The 19086-nt window shown below is 40.8% G+C and overlaps 1 protein-coding gene across 6 annotated transcripts in view; it reads left to right on the forward strand.

The window, feature by feature from the left end:
• NUP93 (nucleoporin 93) overlaps positions 1-19086 on the forward strand; it is a 103730-nt gene that overhangs the window by 39652 nt on the left and 44992 nt on the right. For 3 of the 6 annotated variants that reach the window (XM_042968777.1, XM_042968776.1, XM_042968775.1), the window contains exon 1: positions 17623-17687. The exons of 2 other annotated variants lie outside the window; for them this stretch is intronic. The gene's annotated coding sequence lies outside the window, so the exon portion shown is untranslated. Of the gene's footprint in view, positions 1-13014; positions 13113-17622; positions 17688-19086 lie in introns of those variants that run through there. One more of the 6 variants, XM_007090193.3, reaches the window with a different exon arrangement.

Here is a 19086-nt window from a genome sequence, read left to right on the forward strand (position 1 = left end):
CTCCAGGTGCTTGCTTTTTTGCCATAGTTTTGTGCTTGCTGAGCTGTCAGTTTAATTTACTGTCTAAAGCTCAGCCTATTATTCCTCGGGTTTGCTGCCCTACAGGTATACTGTAAAAGGTTTCTGTGAAATCCTAGAGTAGCTTTTAGTTTCGAAATGCCAGTGCTTTGTGCTTGTGAAAATAGGTTGTGTTCAGCTTCTTGCTTGATCATCTTTGTTTTGTTTTGCTTTGCTTCTGAAGCGGAGCTCGAGTTAGAAGAATGATGCTAGAAGCAATTTAAAGGGCACATCCAGTTTTTTACTGTAATCCTGAACTATTGATTGTTGACTTATTTGTAGGTTTAATGCAGACCCATTTCCTTACTTAGCGTCTGACTGGCCATTAAGCTCTGGCAGTGTGCCGGAATGTTGAAATCTTGCATCTTATAATATGATTTGGCTGTCTAAGGGTATTATGTGTGTTTGGTTTTTATGGACACACACAAGGCCCTTAACTCTGTGTGTGCTCCAGAATACAGGAAAGAATTTCTCTACAGCGAAATTACTCCTGTCTAGGAGACAACACAACAGTGAGGTGACCTGGAGTCGTGTAGATTGGTGCTCTTTGGACTACCTGGCTCTTGAAAATAAATACAGACTAACATAGCGGAATCTCGAAGAGAAGGCCAAGCAGGGAGCTGAAAAGACATGGTGGTGATCCATAGTAGGGCACAGTTAGGCACTCCCGTGTAGGTAGCCCTCAGCGTGTGCCTGGTGCCACTCTCCTTGTATGAAGTCAGAATTAGAGTCTAGCCAAGGGGCTGGTAAAGTGTTCTTACGGAGGGAGCTAGGCTTAGAGAGGTCGGAGGAGAAGTAATCATTGTCTGCAAAAGACTTTTACCCTCCTCTTTCATGACCTAGACACTTCTTGACTGGAAGAGAGGGTGAAGCCCGAGGGAGTTACTGACAAGAAAACATTAAATTTGGGATTTTGAGAGTGTGAATAGGAACTGAATGGCTTTAGAGAAAATCCGGTTTTCCCCCTAATTACAAAAGTAAGACATGCTTAATTCAGAGAACTTGGAAAATGGCCCCCAAGTACACTTTCTTGACTGGCTGTATTGCCCCTCCAAGTTGTCTGAACAGCCGGCATTTGGAAGTGTTGGATTGTTTTGACCAGGTAGTTGAGATTATAGAACATCAGTTTGAAGTGACAAGGAAAATTGATTTAATGGAGAGATGATGGATTAGTCCATGAAGTATGTGTTAGAGATCGGCTATAAAAGTGACCCTCATAGTTCAGAATTGGTCAATTCTTACAAAACGACATACAGACCTTTCCTTTATTCTGTAAAAGTAAGGCTTCCTAATGTGTGAAGGGGGATCTGAGACATGGCCGGTTTTATGAATAACTATTATGTCATTTTACTACTCCCCTCAAACCATTTGAAAGAATGGTTATCTGTGACTTTGTCCTAATTTGGAAGATGTAGGGGAAAGGAACAGGCCAGGACTATTATGTGAACTTTGAGTGATACACCATAATAACTCTTCCATTTGTGTGATACTTTTCAGTGGGCTTTGCCCATCACCGTCTTCTTTCTCGTGGTGGAATGGGTTGGATGGGTGTTGGCATTCTGTTTATTTAGAAGGAGAAGATACTGAAACCAAGATGGAGAGTTTACTTACTATGTAAAGGTAGAACTTGAACCCAGACACTTTTTTTTTTTTTTAATATTTATTTATTTATTTAGAGAGCACAGGCGGGAGAGGAGGAGAGACAGAGGGAGACACAGATTCCGAAGCAGGCTCCAGGCTCTGAGCTGTCAGCACAGAGCCCGATGCGGGGCTCAAACCCACGAACTGTGAGATCATGACTTGAGCTGAAGTCAGACGCTTAACTGACTGAGCCACCCAGGCACCCCTGAACCCAGACACTTCTTAATGCATTGCCCTGTGTCCTTTTTTTTTTTTTCTTTAAATGTTCTACTTATCCTTGAGAGATACACACAGCATGAGTGAGGGAGGGGCAGAGTGAGAGAGGGACACAGAATCCGAGGCAGGCTCTAGGCTCTGAGCTGTCGGCACAGAGCCCGACACGGGGCTTGAACTCACAAGCCGTGAGATCATGACCTGAGCTGAAGTTGAACACTCATCCAACTGAGTCATCCAGGTGTCCCTTGTCCTGTGTCCTTATTATCATGCCTTGTTCAGGAAGGCATGGGATGAGGGTAAATTGCAGGTTTGTTTTTTTGTTTGTTTGTTGTTTTTGCAAAGACACTAAGCTAGGTCTTTTGTCACTGGTCATTTCTTGATGTTTTGGTCTTATCTTTCCTTTCAGACCTTTCTTTAGCTGTTTCTTTGAAGTTGCATTTCTGTTTATTCCTTTCTGTGTGGAAGATTTGCGAGTTGCCTAAATCAGTTGTAGAGATGAAAATGTTAGAAGAGTAATACCATAAACTGAATGGTGGCAGACCTCACTTTTCCCGTCTGCGGTACACTTTGGAACAAAAACGATACTGATGTTTGTTGCTGCTGCTGAATAGTTTCCAAATGCCCTTTCTGTGAAGGGGCTCAGTCTCTTGAGACTTGTCATACTAGCTAGAGCCTATCAGCCTTGTTTTTACTGTCTGAGTAGGTCTTTGGTGCCAAGCAACTGCAAAGTGGCCAACTGGAACGCATGTCATATTTGAAACTTCGGGTGGATTGGACTCTCAGAATTGAGAGCCCATTAGGGGTGAGGTTTTCTGTTTTTGTTTTTGCCAGCTTTTGCTTTCTATTCTCCCTCCCTCCTGGTTTCTTTCCTCTTTAGGCTATCCTCCCTTCCATTGTTGTTGTCTGTTCTTTTTATCTTTCCTCCTGTCTTCCTTTCATTCTCACTTTGTTTCTGTCCTCTGCGTCCCACTTTCTCTGCTCCTCTCCCCCCGAACGTTTCAGACTGGCTGTCCCATCAGGAGCAGCTATTGCTAATGGGGCAGTGTACCTCCTTTTCCCCAAGCATCTATTAGCTGTGAATTCATGGCTGTTAGGATGGTTCCTGCAGCCTTGGAGCGTGTACGGCCACAGCTGTCTTGCAGTAGAGAGCGAGCCTGGGCCAGGTGAGAGCTGGGTGCTGTGTGAGCCTGGCCTTGCTGGCTGCCTCTACCTCACATCTCTCATTACTTCTGTTTTCAATTGCATTTGCAAACCCCCAAGGAAACGGAATTTAGTTTTATCCATCTACTTAACTTGCTTATATTTTGCTCTTTTAACAGAGCAAGGCTGATGTTCAAGTGCATTTCCTTATATTTGGCCCTTTCCTATAGCCTCTGCTGATACTCTGCTTTTGTTTGTTTTATTTTTCGTGCCTGACTCAGTTTGATATTGAGGATATGTAAGAATTTTCTCTACGTAGCAAACTAAGGTTTTGGGTGAGGGTGTTACAACCTTTCATTCTTTTTGAGGATTGGTTTTACATTAAAGCCAGGTCCTAAGAAGAGGGAGTTATGGGGAAGAAAATGACCAAAGGAAGGAGAATATTTGAAATTCTTTCTCATGTTTCGGGAATTAAGTTATAAATTAATCTAGCTCCCAGTTTCATATGTGTTCTTCACCATTTGTTAACTATTCATCCAACTAGCTCGTTTCTTGGTGGGGGAGGAGGAGTGTTAGGGAATGGGGTTTATTTTGGAGCAGCAGACATATTGCAGAGCCCTTCAAGGCATCTAAGTTTTTCACTGGGGGTTAGGAAGGGAAAGGAGCTGCAAATCTCATCTCTGTTTTTGTATTAGCTTTCTGCCTCAGGTTGGTTTTAATTTCCTACTCCATTCCTCTCATGCCCTGAATGCCTTTGGCAAACAGAAAGCCTTTGTTGGTTATTCTAAAGGGTGGTGCCCAGACTAGCAGCATCAGCATCACCACAAATTAATTAGAAATGCAGATTCTCAAGCCCCACCCCAGACCTACTAAATCCAGATTTCTGGAGGTGAGGCCCAGAATCTGTTCAGTAAACCCTCCAGTTTGAGATGGACCAAATTAAATGATGACAGAAGTCTAGTGTAGGTATATCCTGCTTCCCTGGCCATCTCTGCCAACTTTTAAACTTCATCCACCTGTGGACCAACCCTGAACTTGGAGCCTGCAAAACAGTGTGTTTATCTTTTCAGTGTTTGAGTCCATCAAGAATTTGTAACCACCCCTGTTTGTATCTTTGTTTCATGAAGGACACAATGATCAATACAATATATCTGAAAAACATATATATATATATATATATATATATATATATATATATATATATATTAAAAACTTATGACTTCTAATTGGTCATTGATTACTTTTTCACTATGGAGGTATCGACTCTGAGACTGAGGCTGTAGCTCAAAATACACTGCCTAAAAAGCAGTCAGAGCCCAGAGGGGAATGAAGAAGAGAGGGAGACAGGAAAGGGAAGTGGAGGGATTAATAATCCCATCTTTGTTAATCATCATTATCCTCTCTGATCGCTGTGAGCGGATGTGCTGTTGCTTCTGCAGATGTTAATAATTCATGGATGGACTATGCCAAAGGGAGGCCTTAAATCTGGTCTCTCAGCAGATTAAATACACCGTCTGCCATCAGTAGGAGCCAGGAGAGATGAAAGATGGACTTGTTGTTTTTATTCATTAACCTGATTTTCTCTGCCTTTCTCTTCAGCTACTCTCATCCTCATTTTGTTTACCTTTTCATTTGCTTCTCTATGTGCCCTCCTCCTGCATTAAGTGAGTCCTGGGGATCTTGGTTGGGTCTATTGTTAATGACATTAGATTTTACTTTTCCTTCCCTGCTAGTAACAACAGATGCCGTGAGAGAAAGCAGAGAGGCAGAATAAGTATTTCCTTGGAAATGTCTAAATCAGTCTGCATATTTGAAAAATGTATTAAAATGTGCAGCCTGTGTCTTAGAAATCATTTGAAATGGCTCCTCTTTGTTTTGAAGAGTAATTCTATTATATAGGCAGTTGAAGATACACATAACATTCTTACTCCACGTAGGTCTGGTGTCATTTCCCCATGTTATAGATGAGGAGACTGAGACACGAAGTGAATGACTTGTGTAGGGCTGCCTAGAAGCCAGTTCTTAACTCCGAGACCAGTATGCTTTCCACTAGACTTAATTACCTCTTCCTTTTAGAAATCATATGTAGACAGCCTTGAGAGACATTTTATCAATATTTCACCATATTCATTTCGTTAGTGAGGCTTAAACAGAAATTAATCAGATTAAGTTCGAATAATACATAGGTAGCCAGCTTCATAAGGAACACTTCCGATGAAACTCTAAATGTACATTTGCCAAGAAGCACCACAGTCAGAGAAGGTTGATGACAGTCTGCACTTGTGTAAACATCTCTGGAGCTTCTGATTAATGACCCTCAGCAATTTATAGGTTAATCAATAAATATATGATAAGCACTCAACCCTGTGCATGAAGCTTTGTTAAGCACCCTAAGTGGATATGAGACAGTCCCTATCTTTAGTGGATTTTCAGTGTTTTAGGTTTGCCTGAGGGGATTTGCTTACCCGCAATGCCCCACTAGCAACTTAAGCGTGCAAGATGGCAAAGTAGTAGAACTGGAAATGTTGAAGCCACCACAGTAGTTTGCTGGAGGACTTAGTGGTAGGAAGCATGTTAATAAAACTGGACCATTGTCTTTGAAATGACTTCCACCCATGTCACTGCTGGAAGGCTGGTGGAGAGAAGAATGGTATGGGAAAAGCAGATTTTAAAATCAGGCTAATTTTCATAAAAAATTTCAGAATTGCAGGTCCTTTGTGTTCCTGTTGTAGAGGTGAGAGGCGTGCAGCACAGAGATGAAAACCTGACCGGGTGTTTTATAAGGCATCATAAGTTCCTGGGGCCGAGACAGGGCCACCTGTCTTGCTTGCCTTCTTTGTTGTCTGACCTGACCTGGAGCTGTGGGGGTGAAAGGCAGGGCCTCCTCTCCCCTCGGCCGCCCCTGTTGCCTCGCCGGCATCCTGTGGGGCACCTGCTTCACATTCATTCTGCTGCTATTCTCATAAGTTTTCCCCTGGTTATTTTTTGTTTATAATTTTCTTAAGGGTTGCATCCTTGAGTGTAATTTTATTATGTCTTAATGCTACATTTTGTTTATTGCGTTGAGGAATGCCATAGTCAACTTTTTAATAGGGTTAATGAAAAAATAGAATCCTGCCTACAATTTTCCTTCATAGAAAAATTTCAGGAACTGTATTTTGTATGGCAGTGAATTTGAAACCCTGACCAGATAATGGAATGCAGGTTTTTCCTGTTTAAGTCATTGAGGATTGAATAATTTTAGTAATCCTTTTCTTTCTCTTGAGGAGCCTTTTTTTTTTTAATCACTTTCTGATCTTATCAGTGTTTTCCAGCTAATATTAGAAATAGAAAATATGTGCAGAAAAAAAATTACATGAAAGTTAAAGTTTTAGTGTCTCTTATTTAAAATAATAGTAACAATATGATGAACCTTGCTTTAGTAAGTAAATCCAAACTCTGAATATCTGCATTTATAAAGGAAATCCTGGGGCGATATTTAGCTTTAGAATTCCTTCAAATAACAGCTTCCCTACTGAATTAAAAATAGAATTTGTTTAAAAGAATTCTATTTACAATCAACCTGGTAAGAAATAACATCTGTTGTGTAAAGTACATTGGTAACAAGAACTAGTAAGCTAGAAGCCCTTCTTTTGTATCCACCATTATCCCCATGTAATAACTTAAGATGCCGTGGAATCTGGGACTCAAGCACATACTCGAGCAGTTTTTCTTGGTATGGTATCTCATAGTGCTGTGCAAAGAGTTCTGTAAACAAGAAACCCACATCCTGAACCCAGGACCTAGACCGGGTCGCTGTGTGACCTTGGCCAGAATCTGAGTTTCTCTGTCCCTTATTTTCTTAATGTGTGCCACAGGAAATAAATGAATTGCCCCTGAAAATTCATGGCTATGATTCTAATGAGTCTTCATATACTTTGAGTTAATATATATATATATATATATATATATATATATATATATGTCAAAATCACTTGCTTCCTCTATCTAAATACTGAGGCTGATAGATGCTGTGTGTGTGTGTGTGTGTGTGTGTGTGTGAGAGAGAGAGAGAGAGAGAGAGAGAGTGTGTGTGTGTGTGTGTGTGAGAGAGAGAGAGAGAGAGAGAGAGAGAGAGAGAGAGAGTGTGTGTGTGTGTGTGTGTGTGTGTGTGTGTGTATATGTGTATGTATGGGACAGACAGACAGTCACAGACTGATAGAAAGCTCTCCTCATTCTGAGTTTCTGAAATCTGGGACTGCAGTGAATTGCCCTGGAGGAATATTTAAGGAGAGATCCTTCCTCCTTCCACTTTAGCCTATTCCCATTAATGACTACATTTACTGGGAAACTACTTCCTGAAAACGTGTTTGAAGTGGAAATCTTACTTCTGAAATTACGTTTACCCTGGTGTGTTAAGTTTGGGCCTGCTTCTACACCCTTCTCCCACCCTTTTTGGTTTATAGGCATACCAGAGGCAGAACTGTATTCTGGGGCAGCAGAAACTCCTTAGCTTCTCCGTACAGAGGGAGCTTTCTTTTCCCTGTTTTTTCTTGACCCCTGGGCAGATGAGTTTGCATATGACCATCAGAACCTTAATTTGTTTTACTGCTAAATAATGACTTGCGGAAGTCAGCTGATTTCTATTGACTGCCTAAATCTAGGCCCTCACTTAAAACAATACTCAAGGTGAAATGTCATTGATAAAATTAGCAGATTGCTTTTTCATTCTCAGCTGATTTGTCAGGACAGATCAGCTGTGAATGCCACGCCACTGACTTTGGGCCAGGACCATCTCATCTTCCCTGAACCTCCTTGGCACTAGATAGATGCAACGGAGAAGGAAGCCGACTTTGGGAATTGAATACTGTTGGTCATGATGCTTAGTCACAGAGTAGAGTTCGGTGCCTCTGCACTTTGGCCAAGAACCATCTCAGCATCCGTCTTACTACCTAAGGCTGCAGTGATCTCAGGGAGCTAAAGAGATTTGAAAGAATAAACAACAAGCAAAAGTAATATTTAGGTCCTCTTCAAGTAGTTGCCTGTATCTGCCTGGGTGGGGTCTAGTGAACACTAATACAAATCAGTGAAGTGGTTTTGTTGAGTGTCCACTATGGATAGCACTATGGTAGGCACCGATGTAATTAGAATAAACATAAATTCTGGATACTGTCCTCTGGAAGTTCATCCATCATCTTCTACCTGGAAATTCAAGACTGACCAACATTTCTATAATAGGACCAAGCTGTCCAAGGCAGTGTAAAATGACAGACAGAATTGAATGGGAATGATAAGAGGTTCTCCATGGCTTGGGACTTCAGAGAAGAGTGGGTAATGATGAATGAATTCTGGGGTATTGGGGAAGACCCCCCCCCCCCCGGAACAGACAGGATTTGAATGGGCCTTTGAAAGATTACATGGGCATAGCTTGCAGGAAGTGAAAGAGGATATGAGAATAATAGCCTGACCAAAGTCAGGGAGGTGAGAACAGAAGTTATGTGCTAAGAAATGAAATCTGTCAGGGAGGGGGTATCAAATGTGGAAGGAGTGACTGCCAAGTAGTGGAGTGTAGGCAGCACATGCTGTTGAAAGTTTTGGAGCAGGTAAATGTCAAGAAGAAGGGGAGGGGGGTGTGGAGACCCATGGAAGTTGGATTGGCCAGTGGAAAGGATACCTGCTGAGGCGGTGTTCAGAGACAATTGTAATAATCCAGGCATGGTGATGACACCAGGACCAGGTGGGTTGGTGAGAAAACGCAGAGGAAAAGATGTGTGAGAGATGCTTGGAATAAAACATCTGCCACACTTGGTGCCTGATGGGCTTAAGAAGGATGTTCAGAAATAACTTGAAGTTTGTAATGAGGAGAAGGATTGGTGCTGTCGGTCGAGGCAGAGAAGTTAGGAAGATTAACTGGTTGAGTGTTGAGATTTCATTTCAGCTTTTGATGTTCTGGCAAGACATCCCATAGAAATGCCCCTGAAACATTTAGAGATAGGATAAGAAGCACTGTTCAGAAAATAACTCCAGACAGAATTTTCCAGAGCCTCTGGTCTAGAGGTAAGAATTGTGGCAGTAAAAATGAATGTATGGGAGGGGGAATGTTTAGCATGGGGCAAGGGAACAAGGTCTCAGTGAGGAGAGAGCAGCCAGGAGGAGGTTGGTGATGGAGGGGAAGGGAAGCGAGATCCAGCTATGCCTTAGAAGGCTAGGGGGTAGGGCACAGTAATTGCCCAACCTCACATGGCCTCTCATTCCTAACTCTTAAAAGCACTTACCCACCAGTGATATTACATTATCTTCCCAGCAGCCCAGTGAACCTGGCAGAAGGTAGAACAGAGCTCACCAGGGATCTGTCAAAGTCTGATTTCTGCATAAAGCCCTGCATATTGTCATGGTACTTTAGAGCTTTACAGTGGTTCACTTGAACGTGGTAATTTCACCTGGCGATTATTATTATAATTCTACCTGAACCACAGAATTTCGATGGCTTGCCTTTTCTTTTCTATAATCTTATTTATTAATGATAACAGGTAGAAAAAAAAGAAGGAATACTAATGCCACACCTTCAACAATGTCTCATCCTTGCTGGGTTTCAAGTGTAGGCCTAAGGAAATTGGCCCCCTTTTCTTCCTACTCAGAAATCTTTCAAACCATTTAACTATATGAAGGTCAGAGAGTCTTCAGCATCTGGATGCCGTTAAGTTGGATAAAGTGTTCCTACTTTTTTTCGGAAAAATCTTTGTCCTACACCTGTAGTTTGCTGAGAAGTTCTTTCATGGACTGATTGGTAGGATCTGTAGAAAGATGGATATAGAAATAACAAACTTGAAGCTTTTCTATCAAAGAGTCTCATTATAATGAATTCTAAGGAACTGTGTAAAGGTGTGCTTTGTTGGATTTTGCATAGAATACTGTTTGAGAATCCAAGCCCTCACCTGAAATTCGGACATCTTTCAAATACACAGAGACCTAAATCCACTTTGTGGCAGTAAGCTCCATCTGTCTTTACACTTTTGGGCGTGTAGATTTTTTATGTAGCGTGTATCTGGTGTACAACTAGCTGTTGTAGTTGGGAATGGTGTGGTGCACAGAGGGTTTTGAAACGTGTCGATCCCTTTGGTCGGAAGGATCCGACATGATCTCCATTTGTATAAACAAGCCCATTTTTATCCCTTATATTAATAAATGCTGAGTTCATTAGTTGTCTACCCTTTTTATTCTAGTTTTTGGTGCTTGGGTCTATATAAACCAAAACAAAAATAAATGATAGACTACCAAATAAACATTTAGGAATTGATCGCTTTATGTTCAGCTAGTGATGAAACAAGTAGAGAAGTGCCTCCTTTGTAAGGTGGCTGCTTTTCAGTGTTTTTATGATCTCTACGTACGTATTCAGGCCCCTGGGGTGTGAAGCAGGTTAGTTAACACTTCTCTGTACCCTCTGCTCCAGGGTCCTTTGCAATCAGAATATTTTGCAGCTCATCTGGTTTCCTAGATTGGAGGAAGACAGAATCCGAGCTTGTTTACAATTTGTTCTAGCGTAAAGAAATATCCTGTTAATTTATTTGTTGGCCGTTCTGTCGGAGAAAAATGTCTTAATAGTGACTCAGTGAGGAGGGTTTTTTTAGTAATGAAAGTGGGTTTTCTCACTCTCCTGTAGTGAACTTCAGATGTCTCCCTTGGGAATAGGTTTTAACCATCAGTAAAATTGTTTGACTTAACCACACAGGGGTTTGGGGGTTCTTTTTTTTTCTTGCCCCTTCTGTCCCCAGGCAGAGACTCCTATTGCATACCGACTGGGCTCCAATGCAGTATTTATTTGATCAGAAACAAAAGAGTTTGCTTCTTGCAACGGTTCAGAGAGAGGTCCCCCAGGATTGTCTTTTGTTCGGTAATTGGAGCATAAGCTGAGCCTGGTTAATTTCAAAGCTACCCCCAACACACGTTCCCTTCCCCCCTCCTCCCTTCCTTGTGTGGTTTCTGAGCTGCTAGTGGTACCTCGTATTGGGTCTGGAACAACAACAACAAAAGCTTGAATTGTTCAATGTTAGCTACAACTGCTGTGATACCTGCTATGGCACCTAATAGCACTGTTGGTGCAGTTAATTTTAAGTTAGGGGAAGAAACAAAACTAGAATGCTCTTCTGCTTTACAGTGCTTGTTAACGCATGCACCTCCAAATTATGCACTTGGTGCTACCACAGTGAATAAAACAAAGGAAATCACGAGTTGATTTTTATGTTAGTAGCAGAAGTTCTTTCATCGTTATGCACTGTTCAGGCCCCAGTGTGTTCCTATGTTCATTCTTTTTCGGTCATGTTTTTTATAAAGGCAGAAATGTCTGCAACATCTCAACTCGGAGCATTTAATTGGCTAAAGTTCTGATGTAAGAAATCTAAGTTAATTATATTAATTGTTTTTCTTTTAAAGCAACAAAGTCTAACTTGGTTCTGCTTCTTTAAATACCAAAATGATGACTGTAGATGAATAAGAAGTCCAGGTAGCCAAATTCTAGATGCTAAGTAGCCAAGTTAATATTTGTATAAAAATATATTACAAAATTGGCAAATACCATGTGTCATTCTGGTTCTGCAGTATAGGTGTTGGTTTTGCAATCAACAGATTGCAATTGTAGGGTTTGTGGTTTTGGTTTTGAAGATGGAAGGGTATTTCTCTCGATTTTTTTTTTTTCCTGCAATCTGCACCATGATAATGATGGTCCACTACCTGACTAGCCTGACTTTAATCATCTGATGCATGGTTCTTCGTGCAGTTTGATCTTTGCTTTTTCACAAGCTTTCTTGAAATTGCACAGTTCTTTGCTGCATTGAGTTTCTTTTAGTGACAATGAAAAGCATATGTTAGTATTTTAATGTAGTCTTTGATTTTCAGGTTATACATTAAAACACAGAAGAAAAAAAAATCCTGTCTGAGGAGCTCTTTTAAAAACCAGTACGGTAGCATGGGAATATTCATTACTTACACATCATATATTTTTCCCTAAATGTTGTACGAAGAAGTGACAGTTGAGCCGAGCATATGTTAATAAAAGGTCTGCATTTTCCTGTGTCACTGACAGTTTCATTGGCTGTATATTCCTGAAACGCAAAATAGCCTCAGTTCTGTTCAAAGCTATAATTAATCTGAATAGTTATTTAAACAGTATTGAAATCTTTTAACTACTGAGAGGCCAAACATTTAAGATGGTGAATGTACTGTTCTGTTTGAAGGATGGTGCAGTTGATGAGGGCACGGCGATCTGAGATGCTTGTGTATGTTGGATCTACACATCCTGTAGGCTAAAATGGCAGAATCTGTCTGCTGCTGTATAAAATCTTTTAACTACCATTTATTTTAGCATCATGGCATGTGCAAATTCCTGCTGCTCAGTTAAGGGACCAGCTTCACAACTGGTGTTACAATCTGTGGCCACAGCATTGCATCACAATGCAGCAAATGCATTTTCCACATTAACCAAACATGACAGCTGAAGCGATTATTAACCATGCAAGATGTCGGAAGTCATCAAAAATTCACATCAGAGTAATTGCAGTGGCTTGGGTCGGAAAAGAAAAAGTATCATAGCATTCCTTGCCTACATGTTGTCTCTCCCCCTCTTAAATCTTAACTTGGTACAGTCCGTTAACAATAAAATACCCTTCTGTAACCTATAAACTGTTACTCCCATCAGTTTGTGCTTTCAAACTGATAGCTGACTTCTCTGAATTTGTGTGGAGCAGCACGAAAGATGACGCTGTGCCCCAGGGGCTGCAGGACACCCTTTTTAAGGGGACCCTGCAGTCTCATTGTCTAATTGGACTCTTTAATGCTTCAGTCATATCACATTTGCAGGGTGTTCTCTTTTCCTTTTTCTTCTTTCTCTCCTCTCTCCATCTCTCTCCTCTCTCCCTTCCTCTTCCTACCCCCCCCCCCCGACACCCCCTGAATTCTGGCTGTCTGGAGTGGGAAAAACTTGAGCACTGGTTCCAACGGAGCTCATCCCACATAGAAGGTATGGAAGAGCTGCAGTGACCAACAGCATCGACTGGTCTGTAACTCCTAAAATTTGAGAGCTGCAGGTAGGATTACCTATGTTTTGTAAAGAAATTAAGAGAAATGCACCCTAGTAAATAGAGTGACAGCATGTTGTTGCAGTACCTTTGAAAGACGAGATCTTGGCTTGTTTAAAATTTCAAGGTAAATTCAGAAGATTTAACTCATTTGATAGAAAAAGTACTTGATTCTCCTGAGAATTGTTCAGATTTGTGCCTTGTCATTCTAATATTTTTCTTAAAAAAATCCATTGGGTGGGGCAGAGAGGTATTTGCTTAAAGATTTAAATAGTTGGTTATTTTGGATTTTTCAGACTTCATCTTTAAGTAATAAGTAGTATGGACTTTGTAAGGTTTTTTTAAAAAGATGCATGTGAAGTGTAGAATTCTTATATGAGGTAAAATATTAAAATAGAATTTCCTTTTGATAAAACCAGATCCTTTGGGATTGTAGGTGACTGTGTGTGTGTGTGTGTGTGTGTGTGTGTGTGTGTATTATGCCTTAATCATTTATATTTTGTTATAGGGAGGAAGTAATATTGGAAGTATTTGGGATTATCTCACAGGAAATGCTTTAGCATAAAGCTTTAAATAAGAATTAAATAATAACATCAAAGATATGGGTTTTTAAGTATTATCAGGTAGACGATTTAAATTAAGGTAGTTACTTTTTCTTTCTTAAATTCATCCTCAAAAGAGTACGAGTCCTTTAAGTATATTTCACATTTTTGGCGTAGAGAATGTGATTTCAGTACATGAGATGAAAACTTCCTAAGTCATGTAAGCATTATCTGGAGGGTAATAAAATTATAAATGTTGCCTATAACACTTTTAATACCTTGATTAATATCAGAGTTGAAAATGCTTTTAATCAGCGTTAAAAAGCAGCTTGCTTGTTGCCTTCCCTTGCAAACAACAGAAAAAGACAGTGATGTATAGCTTTTTATCCCAAGGAATGTATTTGTATCATGGGACCTGTAGGGTCTAGACTTCTTTCTGCAGCAGGGACTTGGAAATTGCTCACCTAGTTGAGAGATTAAGCTCTCTTCAGAGGTGGGGGACTTGCTGTACTCTTAACAATAGGAAGATTTGAGGAGCTGTCAAGTGGGGAACGGAGGAGAGCTGCTCAGGGAAGGGAGAGGAACTGAGAATTTTGCTCATCTCAGCATTGGAGATCTGGATTTGCCCACGACTAAGATTCCTTTAAAACTCTGACCCAGTGCAGCATTGCAAAGAATTGATTTGTGAGATGAGACAATGAGCTGTGGTTTGCATTTTGTAAAGATGGAGGAAACCTCTAACACTGACCCTGTATGGGAGATGACTCAATTATCCGTGCCTTGGTACAATTGCAAATTATTTTCCTTTGTCTGAAGTGGGTGGATGCCAGCGCCTTCATCAGAGCTCCTTAATTTAATGTATGGAAAATGTCTCAGCCACCATTTTTAACAATTAGCTGTATCATGGTTGAGGTGAGCTGCATTCTGAAGGCAGCTGCAGGGCCATTTCATTTACATTCGGCTCTGTGGCACAAGAGCTTTGTGACTGTAAAACTCAGAAAATGAATTTGCATACCGCATAGAAGAGTTCTCTAAGAGGGTGGAGAATATTCTCAGAAAGAAAATGGAATCCTTTTGTCTACAGTAAGTATTTCTCATATACTCATATAGCGGGGAGAGATTGAAAATTTGTCTTTGGTTGAAAGGGCAAAATAGACTTTTAAATGAATGCTGCAAATATTAAAGGTGTAACAGAGGTTCTTGGGTGTATTTTTTTTATGTGTGTGTCAGAAACCAAGTGTAAGATATATATACATGTGTGTATATATATATATATGTTTGGAATATAGGTTCTATGAGTGATTTTAACACATGTTTTCAATTCATTATTTGGTAATTTAAGTTAATGAGAGGTATGAATCTATCACTAGTCAAAAGGTGAAAATGACACTTGGGATAAAAAAAAATCCAAATATGCTATATTTAAGAGTTCAGGCATCTTTTCACGGTCTTTTACAAAGAGTTTGTTTTTCAATCCTGAAGAAAATTGCTGGATTTTAATTTAGTTTTTGTTTTGTTTTGTTTTTAGAAGAAAACCCTTCCATGTTAATGATCTGTAGTAGCTGATTGAAATATATAAGAAAAAGTGTTTTAACAAAACAAGATTTTGTCCTAAAAGATCAATAGATTGAGACTTTCACTCTCTTTAATGGGGATAATTCTTAGTGTCTTCTGTTTAATTAATAGTTGTGACTTCAAAGCTACTTGTGGAAAACTCTTGTTTGTGATTGTAAGCTTAGAGATCTTGATTCTTAAAATTAATTGGATTTGACTGGCTTATTCCTTTGTTCCTTTATGCTGTTCCTAAGAGAAGTAAGTGGATTTTAACTTCGACTTCTGTGTTTATTTTTTTTAAGGCACTTAACCCTGAAGAATGTATAGTAAGTGTATTTTACAGTAAACTGTACCATGAAGAATTTGCTCAAAATGCTTTAGTAGCTGTTTCAGGAGTTGAATCTTCACAGAACTGAGTATCCGAGAATCCTTTTAACTTGATACCAAATTTATAAAGCCAGCTGTTCCTGCAAGTCCTACTGCTCTAGCTGTTATTCATCCTACTCACTGAATGCTGGTTTTCTCTAATTGATAGATGTTTTTGAAACTAAGGGAGAGGAGGATTTCCACATCAGTCTTTTCATTGAAATAGGAAGGCTCACTTTCCTGAGCCCTGTTCAGAATCCTACAAAGATTCCATAAATCTTATATAAATCTCAGGGTTGCAGCAGAAGAGCCTAGATCTCTGTATAATTTTTGTAACCCTGGGAAGGACATTTAATATATTAATTGTTTAGATGTGTGGTAGAATGCAAAGGGATTCCTTCCCCTTGATTTTCACAAGGCTTGCACTTAGAAATAAAAGAGTTCTGGGGCAGCAAACTAGAACTCCCATTTTAACTGCAGCTTTGCTTGCATAAAATGGTTGGTTGGATGGCTTGACGGGTGTCACAAAGCCTTCCATTGAAATTTTTAAAGTAAAACTTGGTTGAAGATTCTGATCTTATTTTCTTTCTCTGGCTTTATGTAAATCACATACAAGGTACTCTGGGGAGATAGCAGAGACCCAGTTGCTTTCCGGTGCTTTGCCTCTACCATGGTCTACTCAAGTTTGGCTCCTGGGAAGAGGCTCTCCTTTCTCATACTTATGGGGGGTTCCCGAGTCTCTTCAATCTAGAAGCTCTTCGGTTTTCTCATGCAGTTTTAGCCTAGCTGCTAATAAAGAGTCAGGGGCTCGCTCTTTTTGCTACAAAAAAAAATGTTCATATCAAACCTTTGAATGCTCTGGCAGTGCCATAATGTAGATAAGCAAGCATGTCGGCCAGCCCGCTAGAAACATTCCGTGGCACTAAGATGGCAGTGAGGAAGGAGTAAAATGGCGTCACCACGAACACTGTGATAAGAGGTGGAGCGCATGAGTTATTTTTCTTTAATCAAGTTTGAGGACACCTCTAGTAGCACTGCTTTGCCAATTTACAGTTGTTTTTTTATCCTGTTTGAAGATGGAAATTTTGAGATTTTCCTGAAGTAAAAGACTTAATTAGCATTTATATCTCAATAGCTTCCGATTGTTCCTTTTAAGAAATTGGTGACAGATATGGATAAAATACATTTTTTAATATTTCATATTAGTGCTTTTGAAACTCCTTGCTTTGTGTTTTCTTCTTTCTTTAAAAAAAACGTAGAAACATAACTTCTTCCAGTAGAGGATGGATTTTAGAAAACAGGACAGTACGAGTCTCCTTTATGACAAGATGAAGCCAGCATTCCTATGAAAAGATGTTATTTGTTTTTGAGTCTGTTTTCATTCTAGCTCTGTGTGGGCTTTGGTTATTTTATATTTAAAATATATGTTGCCATCTTCAAAACCCAAGTTCATTTCTTTGTGGTTCAAGGTATGGATTATTTTGGAAGTGAACTGTAGTCATGGTAGTAGGACAGTGCTAATTTCTTACCTGTTCCCATGTCTCATGGAGTTGGAATTTCGGGAGCCGGCCTCAGAGTTTATGAAGTATTATCAGCTCATCTTGCAGTTAGATACAGTACGGTTTACAGTAGTTAAATAACTTTCTCAAGGTCATCCATCTGGAAAGCAGTTGATTTGCCCTAACTTCAGGCCACCTGACTCCTTATCTTTGCTGTGCTGTGTATGCTACTGTCTACATCTGATTGCCTTTCTCTTTGTGGGCTCACTGGTGACTGGTGGCCCTAATGGATTGAGCTTTCGGCAAAACCTATATTTACTTCAGCCGCTTAACTCATGGAGATGTTCCTACTCGTCTTGCCAGAAATGACTTAATTGAACTGTGCCTGGAGTCTTCCCGGGCCTGTGTTGATAGGCATTTATAAATTTGTCATTTATAAACGAACATTGAAAAATAAGGCATTCTGCAAGTTGAGCTTTTAGGTCCATTATGTTGTCTCAGCTCAGAGGAGGAAGTGCTCATCTCCTGGGATAGTCATGAGCGTCACGTCCGTCTGCCCCGAGCTTCGATGGAGCCGGGCATTCTGACGTCCCCTCCCAGCAGATCATTCCTCCAGCTGTAAGGTATGAGGGATCCCGTAGTGCAGGCTTGTCCCTTTTCCTAGTAAGGATGGGCTGGGCGAAAAGTCAGTTTCAGGCTGTTTGTATTCGTAAAGTGGTCTTGCTCTCTCTCCCGTTGTTTGTATTTGCCACTCCAGCTAAGCAGTGTTTTCTGTTTCCTGTACCCATGGTGATTAATGGTGAATGGTGTATCCTGTGGTATTCCCTCAACACTGACAGGGTGAAGTCAAAACGTTTCCAAGCTTGAGGTTTTAGAGAGTGCAATCCCAACGACTGTTAGCAGGGCAGAAGCGTACCGTGGCAAATTCCACGCAAGACAACGGAAGTTAGAAAAGTCTCTGGCTCGTTTTAGTGGACTCCAGACAAATGTCTGAAAAAGAATTTCTGAATAAGAAGAAACTGCAGCAAAACCAAAGCTCCCTTTTCTGTGACGGCCATGATGATCCGTCCCGTAGGCATAGGCAGTGCTGCATAGTGGGAGGGGCTGTGATTTCCGACTGCAGTGTGAGTGACTGACACCGTGTGCCAGTAGGGAGTTAATATGACACGTGGTTCTCAAACATGGCCTTCCCCAGCGGCGCGCCTTTTGCTTGCTAAGTAGAACTGGATCTTGAGCGCTGTGGAGACGGCCTGGCATGGCCTGGCCAAACCCACTAGGTTCCCACCTCACTGGCTTGGAGACACACCCTCCGCTGTCAGCTCTCACAACCCCCCAAATCTTGCTTTTGTTTCCTGTTTCCAAAGGGAAAAGACACTAGGTAGCAAAGCAGGGGATCTGTGGCTTGTTTTTTTAATACAATATGAGGTTGTTTTACTGAGTTCTTTTAGAGTTGGTTTGGGGGATGGTGGGGGCAGTGGTGGACACGATAAAGGCCATTATTGGAGCATTCCCATTTTATACCGCAGTGCGTTTTGAGTACCCAAGGTTCTTTGAATGTGGACCGATCCATCTCCAAGATGGAAATCAGTTCCTCAAAGACCTATTAAAACATTTTTATCATCCCTTAATGCGTATCCTCCTTTTCTTACCTTCCTGTCACTTCAGGTGGCTATGGGATTAATATTTTTTCGATCTGTTCATACCCTTGAGTGAGGAGAGGGTTCTGGTGCTGGTTTTTAAAGCCAGACATACTTTGCCACACTGTTACATACCATTTGCAAAACTACATTGAAGTTTTCTTTTCAGAATCCCCCCTGTTCTTATGTCCCCAAAGGTTAGCCCGAGCAAGTGCACTAGTTTTTTTTGGTGATGGCAGGGAGGGGGGTGCGCAGGGAGATAAAATGTTCAGAGTTGCTGACCTTGCTTTCTCCCATGGGGCCACCTCAACAGTCTGAGAACAGTTGGCCGGCTGCCCTCCCTCCATCTCTGTCTTGGCTTCTAGTGTTCCTGTTCTTCCCTGCC

Source organism: Panthera tigris, chromosome E2, assembly GCF_018350195.1.
Source record: "Panthera tigris isolate Pti1 chromosome E2, P.tigris_Pti1_mat1.1, whole genome shotgun sequence".
Taxonomy (NCBI): domain Eukaryota; kingdom Metazoa; phylum Chordata; class Mammalia; order Carnivora; family Felidae; genus Panthera; species Panthera tigris.